The sequence below is a fragment of the Rosa rugosa genome, chromosome 1, assembly GCF_958449725.1.
Source record: "Rosa rugosa chromosome 1, drRosRugo1.1, whole genome shotgun sequence".
Lineage (NCBI taxonomy): Eukaryota > Viridiplantae > Streptophyta > Magnoliopsida > Rosales > Rosaceae > Rosa > Rosa rugosa.
In genome coordinates, this window is record NC_084820.1 from 14,561,954 (window position 1) to 14,572,752 (window position 10,799).

Below are 10,799 nucleotides of genomic sequence, written 5' to 3' on the forward strand. Positions count from 1 at the left end.
TCGGATCAGAGGCTGCTGGCGGAACCGCAACCTGCTGGACTTTAGACTTCTGACTGGCTGGGAGTTGCTAGTCGACCAGAAACTTACTCGCTCCGTTGGTAAGAAATTTCCGTCAGACCGATGTCTCCTTTGTAATAAGTAGCCGAGACTGACTGGTTTATGTATATTTTCCTAGAAACTCCGCCGGGAAATAAGTCGAGTCGCGACGCTTTTGAAAAAGCAATGGACCGCGCCGAGGTGGACAACTTTCTGGAGACCATGTACGCCGAGGGGCTGGCGGCCCAACAGACGCTGGTGAACCCCGAGACATTGGCGCTGAGCCAGTCGGAGGTTCCGGTGGTGCTGCCAATGCCGCACCACTCCCATCTTGGTGAGGATGGCCTGCCGGTAGTGCAGGCGGGGGTCCAAGTGGCTGGCGGGAAGAAGGGAGGCGCTGCGGCTGGGTAGTAGAAAGATCGGATGCCCGCCAACAGGCGTGGCCCCCAAAAGGAAAAGGTGGTGCCGCCGGCGGACACTGTCATTGCGGCAAGGGAGGAACCGCCGGTGAGGGTGACGAAGACTGCCGCCGGGAACCAAAGGGCGCCGGAGAGAAAACGTCGGCAGGCTGACTCTCCTGACGAGGAAGAGGGGGAGGACGTGGAAGTGATCGGCTCCCGCCGACAGAAGAGGGCCCGAGGAGCTCCGTCGAAGACTGTTGTGGTGGAGGAAGAAGAGCCCGCCGCCAGCGAGCTAGACTCGTTTGCCGAGTACGCGGCGTTCATGACAGATGGGGAGCGGGAATTTCTCTTCCACCTATGCGAACGGCTAGGGTTCGGCGGCCTAGCGGGTATCTCACGCCCGACAGCAATTGACCAATCGCCCTTCAACTTGGCGTTTGGGCAAATATCGGCGGGACTGCACGACATGTTCGTGGCGGCGTCGAAGCAGCCCATGGTCGAGGGGGAGCTGAGGGAGGAAATTCAAGGTCTCCAGAAGGAGTTGGCGGAGGAGAAGGAGAAGCTGGCGGAGGCAGAACGGCGCCTGGCGAAGGCGGAGTGTGACCTTGCCGACGCCCGCGGTAAGCTCCGCGTGGCCATCGAGCGCGATTTGGAGAGGAACGACCGCGTCTCCAAGTTGGAGCAGGACGTTGCGTTGCTGCAGGAGCGGATTGCCGCTAAGGATAAAAAACTTATTATCGTACAGCGGGAGTCCGCCGCCAAAGCGACGGAGTTGAAGCGGTTAGAAGGTGAGGTTGCTCGTGTGAGAGCTGAAGGGGATACTGCCGCGGCAGCCGCTGTGGAAGCATTCAAGCGGTCTGCGGAGTTTAAGAAGGCGATGACCGAGTCGGCGAAGGCCGGGGCCCTGGCAAACATAGATATGCTGAAGCGGAAGGGTGCCATCGACTTCGCCAAAGCGTCGCAGCCCGAAGCGCCGCCAGCCAAGAGTACCCCCTTGGAGAGAGACGGCGTGGCCGCTCCAGCGGGAGGTGCCCGGTCAGGCAGCGGGGAAAGTGGTGCACATCCGGCGGAAGGGTCCCAGCAGACTCCCAACCCCACCCCATCGGAGGTGTCGCGCGCTGGTTTCCTGGCGGCGCACACCCGTGCGGATGGTACCATCGAGACTCCAAGTCCGACAGCGCGAGGATCCGATCAGACGAGTCGAGCGGTCGTGCCGCCGCCTGCCGAAGCAGAAGATGTCGAAGGCCACCCCTGAGGCCAGTTTGGACCTCTCCCGATTTTTCAACTTTGTTTCTTTTGTAGCCGTTGAGGCATGCCATTTTGTAATGTTTTGCTGAGTAATATGAAATTTTGAGTTTTGGTGTTCGCTGGGATGTGTTTGTACCGTTAGTACTTTGAGTTACATTTTGCTTTTGCCAATCAATGACACATTAAAGGAATTAAAATTGGTCCAAGTGCACCTCGTAGCGGACGAGGTCCGCTGACGATTGCTGGCGTTGCCAGTTGCCCTCAGTGCTAGACTTGGTAACAATGGTTTGAATAATTCCTCGTTTCATTGATAGCTGATTGATCAGCGTGCAAAAGTGGGGTAGTACCCGTCGGGTAGCTTCCCTTAGCTAAATATTAAACAAAAATTTAGCTAAGTCAAGATGCTCCTGGGTAGCGGTCTGACTATTTGTAGTAATACCGAAGGTGTTCAGTATTCCAAGGGTGGGCCGATTTGACGCCATCCTTGTCCATTAAGTAGAAGGTGCCTGGGCTCACGACTTCCACAATGTTGTATGGGCCTTCCCAAGTTGGGCGGAGCTTTGTTGGTGGCGGAATGACTTCCTTCATTACCCAGTCCCCCAGTTAGAGGTTCCGGGCTTTGACTCTGGCGTTGTAGAAACGCGATACCTGCCTTTTGTTTTGCAAGTTGCGCAAATGGGCCCTGTGTCTCTTTTCTTCTAGGAGGTTCCTGTCCAGGTTGATGCCGTCGCTGTTGGTGTCTGGGCAGTAGCCCTCGACCCTAGCGGTAGGCTGAGTTACTTCAATAGGTAGGACCGCCTCTGTGCCGAACATCATACAGAAAGGAGTTTCGCCGGTGGCGGTAGTTGGAGTTGTCCGGATGGCCCATAGGACTTCTGGAAGCTTCTCCGCCCACAAACCCTTGGCGCTGTCGAGCTTCTTTTTTAGCAGCTTCTTGATTATCTTGTTTGCTGCTTCGACCTGGCCGTTGGTTTGGGGATGGGCGACAGATGCAAAACTTAACTTGGTGCCCAAGTTGGCGGTGAACGATATGAGTTCCTTGTTGTTGAACTGTGTACCGTTGTCTGTAATGATTGTGTGTGGGACACCATAGCGGCAGTAGATGTTCTTCCAGAGGAAGCGAATGACCTTGGCGGAAGTAATTGCCGTTAGTGGCTCCGCCTCTATCCATTTGCTGTTGTAGTCGACGGCTACAATAATGTACTTGAACTGGCCCTTGGCGGTTTGGAATTTTCCCATCAAATCGAGGCCCCATGTGGAGTGAATCCAAGGGCCGATGATGACTGACAGAGGTTCTGCCGGTGCATGTGGGAGATCTGCAAACTGCTGGCATTTGTGGCAGGACCTCGAAATTTGCCGGGCATCATCACCCAGTGTGGGCCAGAAGTAGCCCTGTCGCAATGTGCGGTTGGCCAATGATCTAGCTCCTGAGTGGTTTCCACATTCTCCGCCGTGGATTTCCGCCAGGACGACCTTTCCCTCCTCTGGGGTTAGACAGCGGAGGTTGGGATAGGTGAACCCCTGGCGGTACAGCTTGCCATTCTGAATGTTGTAGCGGGTTGCTCTCCGCTTGAGCTGTCGTGCCTGGACCCTATCCTCTGGCAATGTGCCGCTGCGTTTATATGCAATGATCTCGTCCATCCAGCTGGGGTTGACTTCAATGTTGAAGATCTCCGCCAGGGTCTTTGTGATGCTTGGCCTGTCAAGGTATTCTACCCTTGTGTCCGCTGGACTCTGATGTGGCTGGGCGGTTGCCAGTCTCGCCAGTGAATCAGCCTTGGCGTTCTTTTCCCTGGGGATTTGTGTGATGGTGTGAAATTTGAACTTTTTTAGCAACGTTTTGACGTACCCCAAATATGCCCCTAACTGCTGGTCCTTGGCTTGGAAGCTGTCGTTGACCTGGTTAACGACTAACTGGGAGTCGCTGAATATGTTGACGCTGTCAGCCCCTGAGTCAATGGCGAGGAGTAGACCGGCGATGAGTGCCTCGTACTCCGCAATGTTGTTTGAAGCTTTGAAGTTGAATTTTAACGCGTACTCCGCGTTCAGTCCCCCGGGTCCTGTTAAGATGATTCCGGCGCCGCTGGCCTTGGCACTGGCGGAGCCGTCCACATGCAGGTTCCAATCTGACTGTGGGGGAGCTACCTCCTCAACGGTTACCATTTCTGTTCCGGGCCCAGTCTCAGCACCGGGTTCCGGCTGTCGCTCGGTTAGCTCAGCGATGAAGTCCGCCACTGCCTGGCCCTTCATGGCGGTTCTTGGCCTGTAATCTATGTCGAACTCGCTGAGCTCAATGGCCCACTTGCTGAGGCGCCCCGAGTGCTCAGGGTTCTGCATCACTTGCCTCAGCGGCTGATTGGTTAACACATGGATCGTGTGAGCCTGGAAGTATTGCCGGAGGCGTCTGGCGGCAACGATAAGTGCGAGGGCTAGTTGTTCCAAGGGAGGATATCTTGTCTCTGCTCCGTTCATACCTCTGCCGGCGTAAAACACTGGAAGCTCATCTTGGCCCTCCCGCCGGACAATGGCGCAACTTACCGCCGATTCCGAGACCGCCAGGTAGATGAACAGTGTTTCTCCTTGCACAGGAACAGAAAGGAGAGGGACTGCCGCCAGGTATTCTTTTAGGCCCTGGAACGCTGCCTGGCACTCTGGGTTCCAATTGATGACCTTCTTGTGCGTTGTTTTGAGGAGTTTGAAGAATGGGGCGCACTTATCAGTGAGTCGAGAGATGAACCGAGAAAGGGCGGTTAACTTGCCCTGGAGGCACTGGACGTGTACCTTATATTCAGGGTCTGCCAGGTCAAGGATGGCCTGGACCTTGTCTGGGTTAGCCTCGATGCCTCGCTCGCTGACGATGTAGCCCAGGAATTTGCTTGCGGTGACCGCAAAGAAACACTTCTCTGGGTTGAGGCGCATGCCGTAGGCCAAGAGAATGGTTACTATGACCTTAAGGTTTGCCACATGTCCGCTGGCCCTTACGCTCTTGACTAGCATGTCGTCCACGTAGACCTCGATGATTTTTCCCAGATGCTCAGCGAACATGGCGTTCATCAACCGCTGGTAAGTTGCACCGGCGTTCTTCAGACCGAAAGGCATGACATTGTAGCAGTAGAGGCCTTTGTCGGTGGTGAAGGTGGTGCATTCCTGGTCGCTGGGGTGCATCTTGATCTGATTGTATCCGGAGAAAGCGTCCATCATGCTGAGGAGCTCATGTCCGGCAGTTGCATCGACTAGCTGATCGATACGAGGTAGCGGGAAACTATCCTTTGGGCATGCCTTGTTGAGATTTTTAAAGTCGACACACATCTGCCACTTGCCGCTGGCCTTTTTGACCATTACCAGGTTTGAGATCCACTGGGGATAGATGACTTGGCGGATGAACCCAATGTCCTGGAGTTTGGCGACCTCTTCTCTGATTGCCCGGTATTTTTCCTCATCGAAGGCCCTTCGCTTCTGTTTGATGGGATAAAAGGAGGGTTTGATGGTCAGTTTATGAGTGATAATTTCAGGAGAGATACCTGGCATGTCCGCGTATGACCATGCAAAGACGGCGGCATTATCACGTAGGAACTGAGTGAGTTCTGCCTCCACCTCTGGGTGTAGTTGGGCGCCTATGCGGACTGTCCGCTCAGGGTGTTCGTCTGAGAGGCAGACAACTTTTAACGACGTGTCAGGGTCGACCGGCTCCTTCCTTACGTACTTCTCCTCCTCATCCCTAGGATCCTCAAAGATGTTTGGTGGCGGTGCCTCACTACCTACTGTCAGAATTTCATGGCGACGCGTCGACCGCGCTATAGTCGTTGAGTAACATTCTCGTGCCAGCTGTTGGCTTCCCCTGACACAGCCCGTGCCGTTGGGCGTGGGGAACTTCATGAGAAGCATGTACCCGGCAATGATGCACTTGAGCTTGTTAAGTGTTGGTCGACCGATGATGGCGTTGTACGAACTGAAGCAGTCGACAATAATGAATTCTGTATGTACCTCCGCCATGCAGGGGCTAGTGCCAATAACCAACCGCATGTAATCTGACCCCAGCGGTTGTGTGACGTCACCGGAGAAGCTGAGCAGTGGCTCGTGATCCTGGAGTAGTTTTTTGTTCCGCTTGAGATGGTCGTAGCAGCCATTGAAGATGACGTTGACAGCGGACCCGCTATCTACCAAAATTCTCCCCACCGAGAATTTGCCCAGAATGGCATCGACCAAGAATGGGTCGTCATGGGGTAAACGCACTCCGCGCTCTTCCTCCTCCGAAAAGGTAATAGGTTCCCAACCTGATTTTGGGAGTTTGGCGGATCTTTCGTAGCGGATGTTGCAGACTTCCTTTGGGTGATTAGCGCGTGCATAGCGCTTTCTTGCCCTGTGAGACATGCTGGTGATTGGAGCACCGCCATCGATGGTGTTGATGCGGCCCAAGGTCTCAACGTTGGCAATTACTGGTGGTGGTTGACGCACCTTGAACTGCTCCAACTTGCCGTCACGGTACAAGGTCTCAATGGCCGTTTTGAGAGCATTGCAGCTATTGGTATTGTGGCCGCTGTCCTCGTGGTATTTGCACCACTTGCCGGTGTTCCTGGGTTTGCCTGTTTTTGGGTATTTTGGAGGGGGTGGCGGCGGGATCTGATCCTTGCACTGATTGTAGATGTCTTCATATGAGGCAGTCAGGACCGTGAAAACTGCATACCGCTGCGAGGACTCCGCCTGCTTGTTGCGGTTATCCCCATGGGTTGGGCGGTTGCCCTTATGGTAATGCTGGTCCTTCTGCCGCTTGCTCTGGTGGTGGCCCTGTTGCCACTCCCTTTTCTTGTCAGTTGATGGTGCTGAGGGGGTCTTGCTAGCGGTTTCCTGATGACTGGAGGATGGCTGTGTTGATTTTGGTGTTGGTGGTGGCGGTGGGGTTTCTCCATATGTGATGAATTCCGCCTGGGCGTGAATGACCGCCTCACTCATGACGTGGTCATACGTCGCATTGGGATGATTGTAGTTGAGGTGATAGAGGAACGGTCCCTTGAGCAGTCCCTTCCTGAAGGCCGCTGACGCCATCGTTTTGTCTAGGTCACGGCACTGAGATGCTGCCGCCCGCCACCTTGTGACGAAGGCCTTCAGTGACTCGTCCTCCCCCTGCTTGACGCTGAACAGCTGACTTGTGTTGTGATGACCGGCGGATAATAAGATGAACCGGGAGAGGAAAGCATGGGATAGTGCATTGAATGAACTGACAGACCCAGGCGGACACTCAACGAACCAGTTCATTGCCTCGCCATCCAATGTTTCGCTGAACAAGTGGCACAAGGTGGCGTCGTCGAACCCCTTGTTGTTGGTGACCTTCTTGAAGGTGTCCATGTGGACGAAGGGATCAGACATTCCACCGTAATACGCCATCTTTGGGGTTTTTGCATATGCCGGTCTGACAGCTTGCAGAATGGCAGCGGTGAAGGGCCCGGGTCTGGAAGCGAAGAGCGGATTCTGAGTTGGCGCTGGGACGCCCGACTCCGCCCGGATCAACCTCTGCTCCAGCTGGTGCATCCTTTCCAATATCTGGGCGGTTGCATCGTTGGTGGAATCAGCCTGAACAACCCGCTGGGACAGCCTGCGCCTTGGCACAGGCGGAATATTCTCGGTCCTTGCCCTAGCCTCCGAGCGGTTGGTGTGCGGGAGTGATTCCGCTTCTTGTTCTAACATGGGTTGGGGTATGGGCGGTGGTCCCATTCCCAATAACTCGGGTGGGTTCAGCGGTACCTGCATCTGTATGACCGGCCCCGGTCCCAACGTTCCGGTGCAGGGTCGGCTATGCCTGGTGCTATGTGACTGCTCGCTCTGTGTTGGGCGGGCGGTGGTCTCCAGCGTCTTCTTCAATTCCTCGAAACGTGTCATGAGTGTAGCCACCTGCCGCTGGGCCTCAGCCTTTTCCTTGCGCTCCGCCTCACGTTCTTTGTTTGCCTTGTGAAGATCCGCCAGCGCTAGCTCGTACATAGTGACGAGATCTTGGCCCGGTGGGCGGCTACTGCTTGGATTTGCCTCACCGCCAGGGTTTGCCGGGGTTGTGAATAGTGCGGGGTTAACGCCTACTGCTGGGTCGGGAGGTTGGGGGACGGCAGGATGGTCTGCCTGCTCTTCAGCGTTTCCCCCGCTACCATTAGTCATGGTAATTGTGGTGGGACGGCCTTTTGTTCAAGGATTCCCACAGACGGCGCCAATGTTAATGTCTAAAAAGTTCAGCGGTAGCTGAACCTTTGTTAACGCTGATCCGGTGGGCGGATCGATACTTGTGACGCTCTCAAAGTCTCCGCTACCTGTCAAGTAAAATACAAAGGGCGTCAGAGGGAGACCGCGTTGGGCGGTCTTCAACTCTCCGATGCCTAAGTTAGTCAATGTATTTATGTTGACAAAGTAACGGCAGGTAAGTATTGAATGCGTAATTAATGAGGAGAGAGGAGAGGACCTTTTATAGGTGATGAAGAGGTTGATCTTCTCTTTTTGTTTTCGATGTGGGACTGATATGCTTCAGTTCCCAGTTTCAGAAGCTTCTGATGCCATCTTGGCGCGGCGCGTGGCGGCGCGTCGGCGGCGATCTGGAGGTGGTCCGACGTTGGGGCTGTAGCCCGCCTGGCGGTGTGTCTGCATGTCATTCCTTTGGTTGGAATTAGTACCTTTGGCGGTAGAATGAGCGTAGCCCATTAGAGCTAATTATGCTTGCAAATGTACATGTATGTACACAAATCAAGGAGCCGGGACTGAGATCACTGGAAGCAGCATTGGAACCAATGCTGCAACCCCTGCATCCAGTGCCACGGTTCCACCTTCTACTGCTGCCACCCCTGCTCCAGAGCCACTAGTTCAGTCTGCTGCAAAGAGGAAGAACAAGAGCGTGGCGTGGGAGCATTTCACGCAGTTGCTCAATCCTGACGGTTCAAAGTTGGTGAAGCCGAGGGCAAAATGCAACTACTGTCCGCAGACATACTACTGCCACACAAAGTCAAATGGCACAAGTTCGATGAGAACTCACATGCTTTATCAGTGTAAGAAGTGTCCCCTTTATATACGTGCAAAAAAAACAGAAAAACCTAGTTTTTCATTCGGTAGATAATGGGGGGAAGCTAGTTGCAAGGGTTTTTGATCCGGAAGTTGCTAGGGTTGCTTGTGCTAGGATGGTAATTAGGGATGAACTGCCCTTTAGCTTTGTTGAGGGGCAGGGATTCATTGATTTCATGAAGAGTGTGCAGCCACAGTTTAAGCTATTGTCCCGCAGGACAATAGCTAGGGATATATGGGATCTGTATCTGTCGGAGAAGACTAGGATCAAAAATATTTTAGCCACTTATGGTCAGAGAGTGTCCCTAACCACTGATACTTGGACTTCGGTCCAAAATATCAACTATATGGTTCTCACAGCCCACTTCATTGATGATGAATGGGTTCTGCACAAAAGAATCCTTAATTTATGTGTGATACCAAACCATAGGGGTAAAACAATAGGGCAGCTAGTGGAGACTTGTTTAATTGGGTGGGGAGTAGAGAAAATTTTTTGTATTGTGGTGGATAATGCTTCTCCTAATCAAGTGGCTTTAGATTACATGAGAGAAAAGATCGGAAATTGGAAAGAGTTGGTCTTGAGTGGGCAGTTTCTACATTTGAGGTGCTGCTGCCACATCCTTAACTTAATAGTTAAGGATGGGATGTATGAGTTGGATTCTTCAATTGAGGGGATTAGAAACTGCGTAAAGTACATTAGGTCAAGTCTAGCTAGGCTAGAGAAGTTTCGAAAGTGTGCTGCCCAAGAAAAAATTGACCATAAGGGGGGGATAGTGCCTTTAGATGTGTGCACTAGATGGAACTCGACTTATTTCATGCTAGACATAGCAATCAAGTATCGGAAAGCTTTTCTTAGGATGGAGGATGATGATTCACAGTTTGAATCCTATTTCAATGAGAGGGTTGGTGGGAAGAAGAGAGCTGGACCTCCAATTGGTCTTGATTGGGAGAAAGCTGCGAGGCTGGTCAAGTTCTTGAAGATATTTTACGAGGCAACACTTAAGTTTAGTGGGACACAAGTTGTGACTGCAAACCAACCATTGCTTTGGATGTGCACCATCATTGGAGAGTTGGACAAGTGTACTAAAGGTAAATATCATTGCACAAATTCTGTTTTTTTTTTACTTGTCAGTTTTCTTTTTTTCTAAATATAACATTGCATGATTTCTGTTTTGACAAGGTGATGATGCATTGATGATGAGCATCGGGAATTCAATGAAGAAAAAGTTCGACAAATATTGGGGGAGGCTTGAGGAGTTGAACAAGATACTTTTGGTAGCTGTTGTTTTGGATCCAAGGTACTTCTGCTTTGTATTAAAAAGCTGCACCTTAATTTCTGTTTTCTGCACATTCTGGAACATTGCTGCAATTTTGATTTTCAATTTTTTGTTTTTAGGTACAAGCTGTTGTACTTGGAATATTTTTTTCCAAAACTGCAGCAAGACATTTCCATGGTGACTGTGATGGTGAATGAAGTGAAGACCATGTTTCTGCAGCTCTTCGTTGAGTATGCAGAAAATGATCCGGAGGCAGCACAAGCATCTTTCTCTTCAACTCAGCCTAGGTTTGACGTTGCAGATGCAAGTACTGTGGAAGAGGACAGCCATGCAGCAAGCATGATTGAGTTCATGAAGCTTAGGCAGCAAAAGGATGTTGTCGAGATCAAGAATGAGGTTGATAAATACCTGCTAGAGCCATCCGAAGACCCTGCAAATCAAAGCTTTCAGCTGTTAGAATGGTGGAAAGAAAATGCTGCAAGATTTCCAATTCTGTCGCAGATTGCAAGAGATGTTTTGGCTGTACCTGCATCAACAGTAGCTTCCGAAAGTGCATTCAGTCTTGGAAAGCGGATTGTGGATCCATTTAGGTCAAGTTTGACCCCTAAAATGGTCGAGGCCCTTGTTTGTTCAAATGACTGGTTGAGGGCTACAAGTAAGCCGTTGTTCAAAGAGCCTACTAGGGATGAAATGGAGCAGTACTCTGAATTGGAAAAGATGGAAGCAGGTACATTTTTATGTTAGTTTGTGTAACTTTTAATTTCTTTGATTTCTTGACTTTGTATGTTGACATGAAGTTCATTCA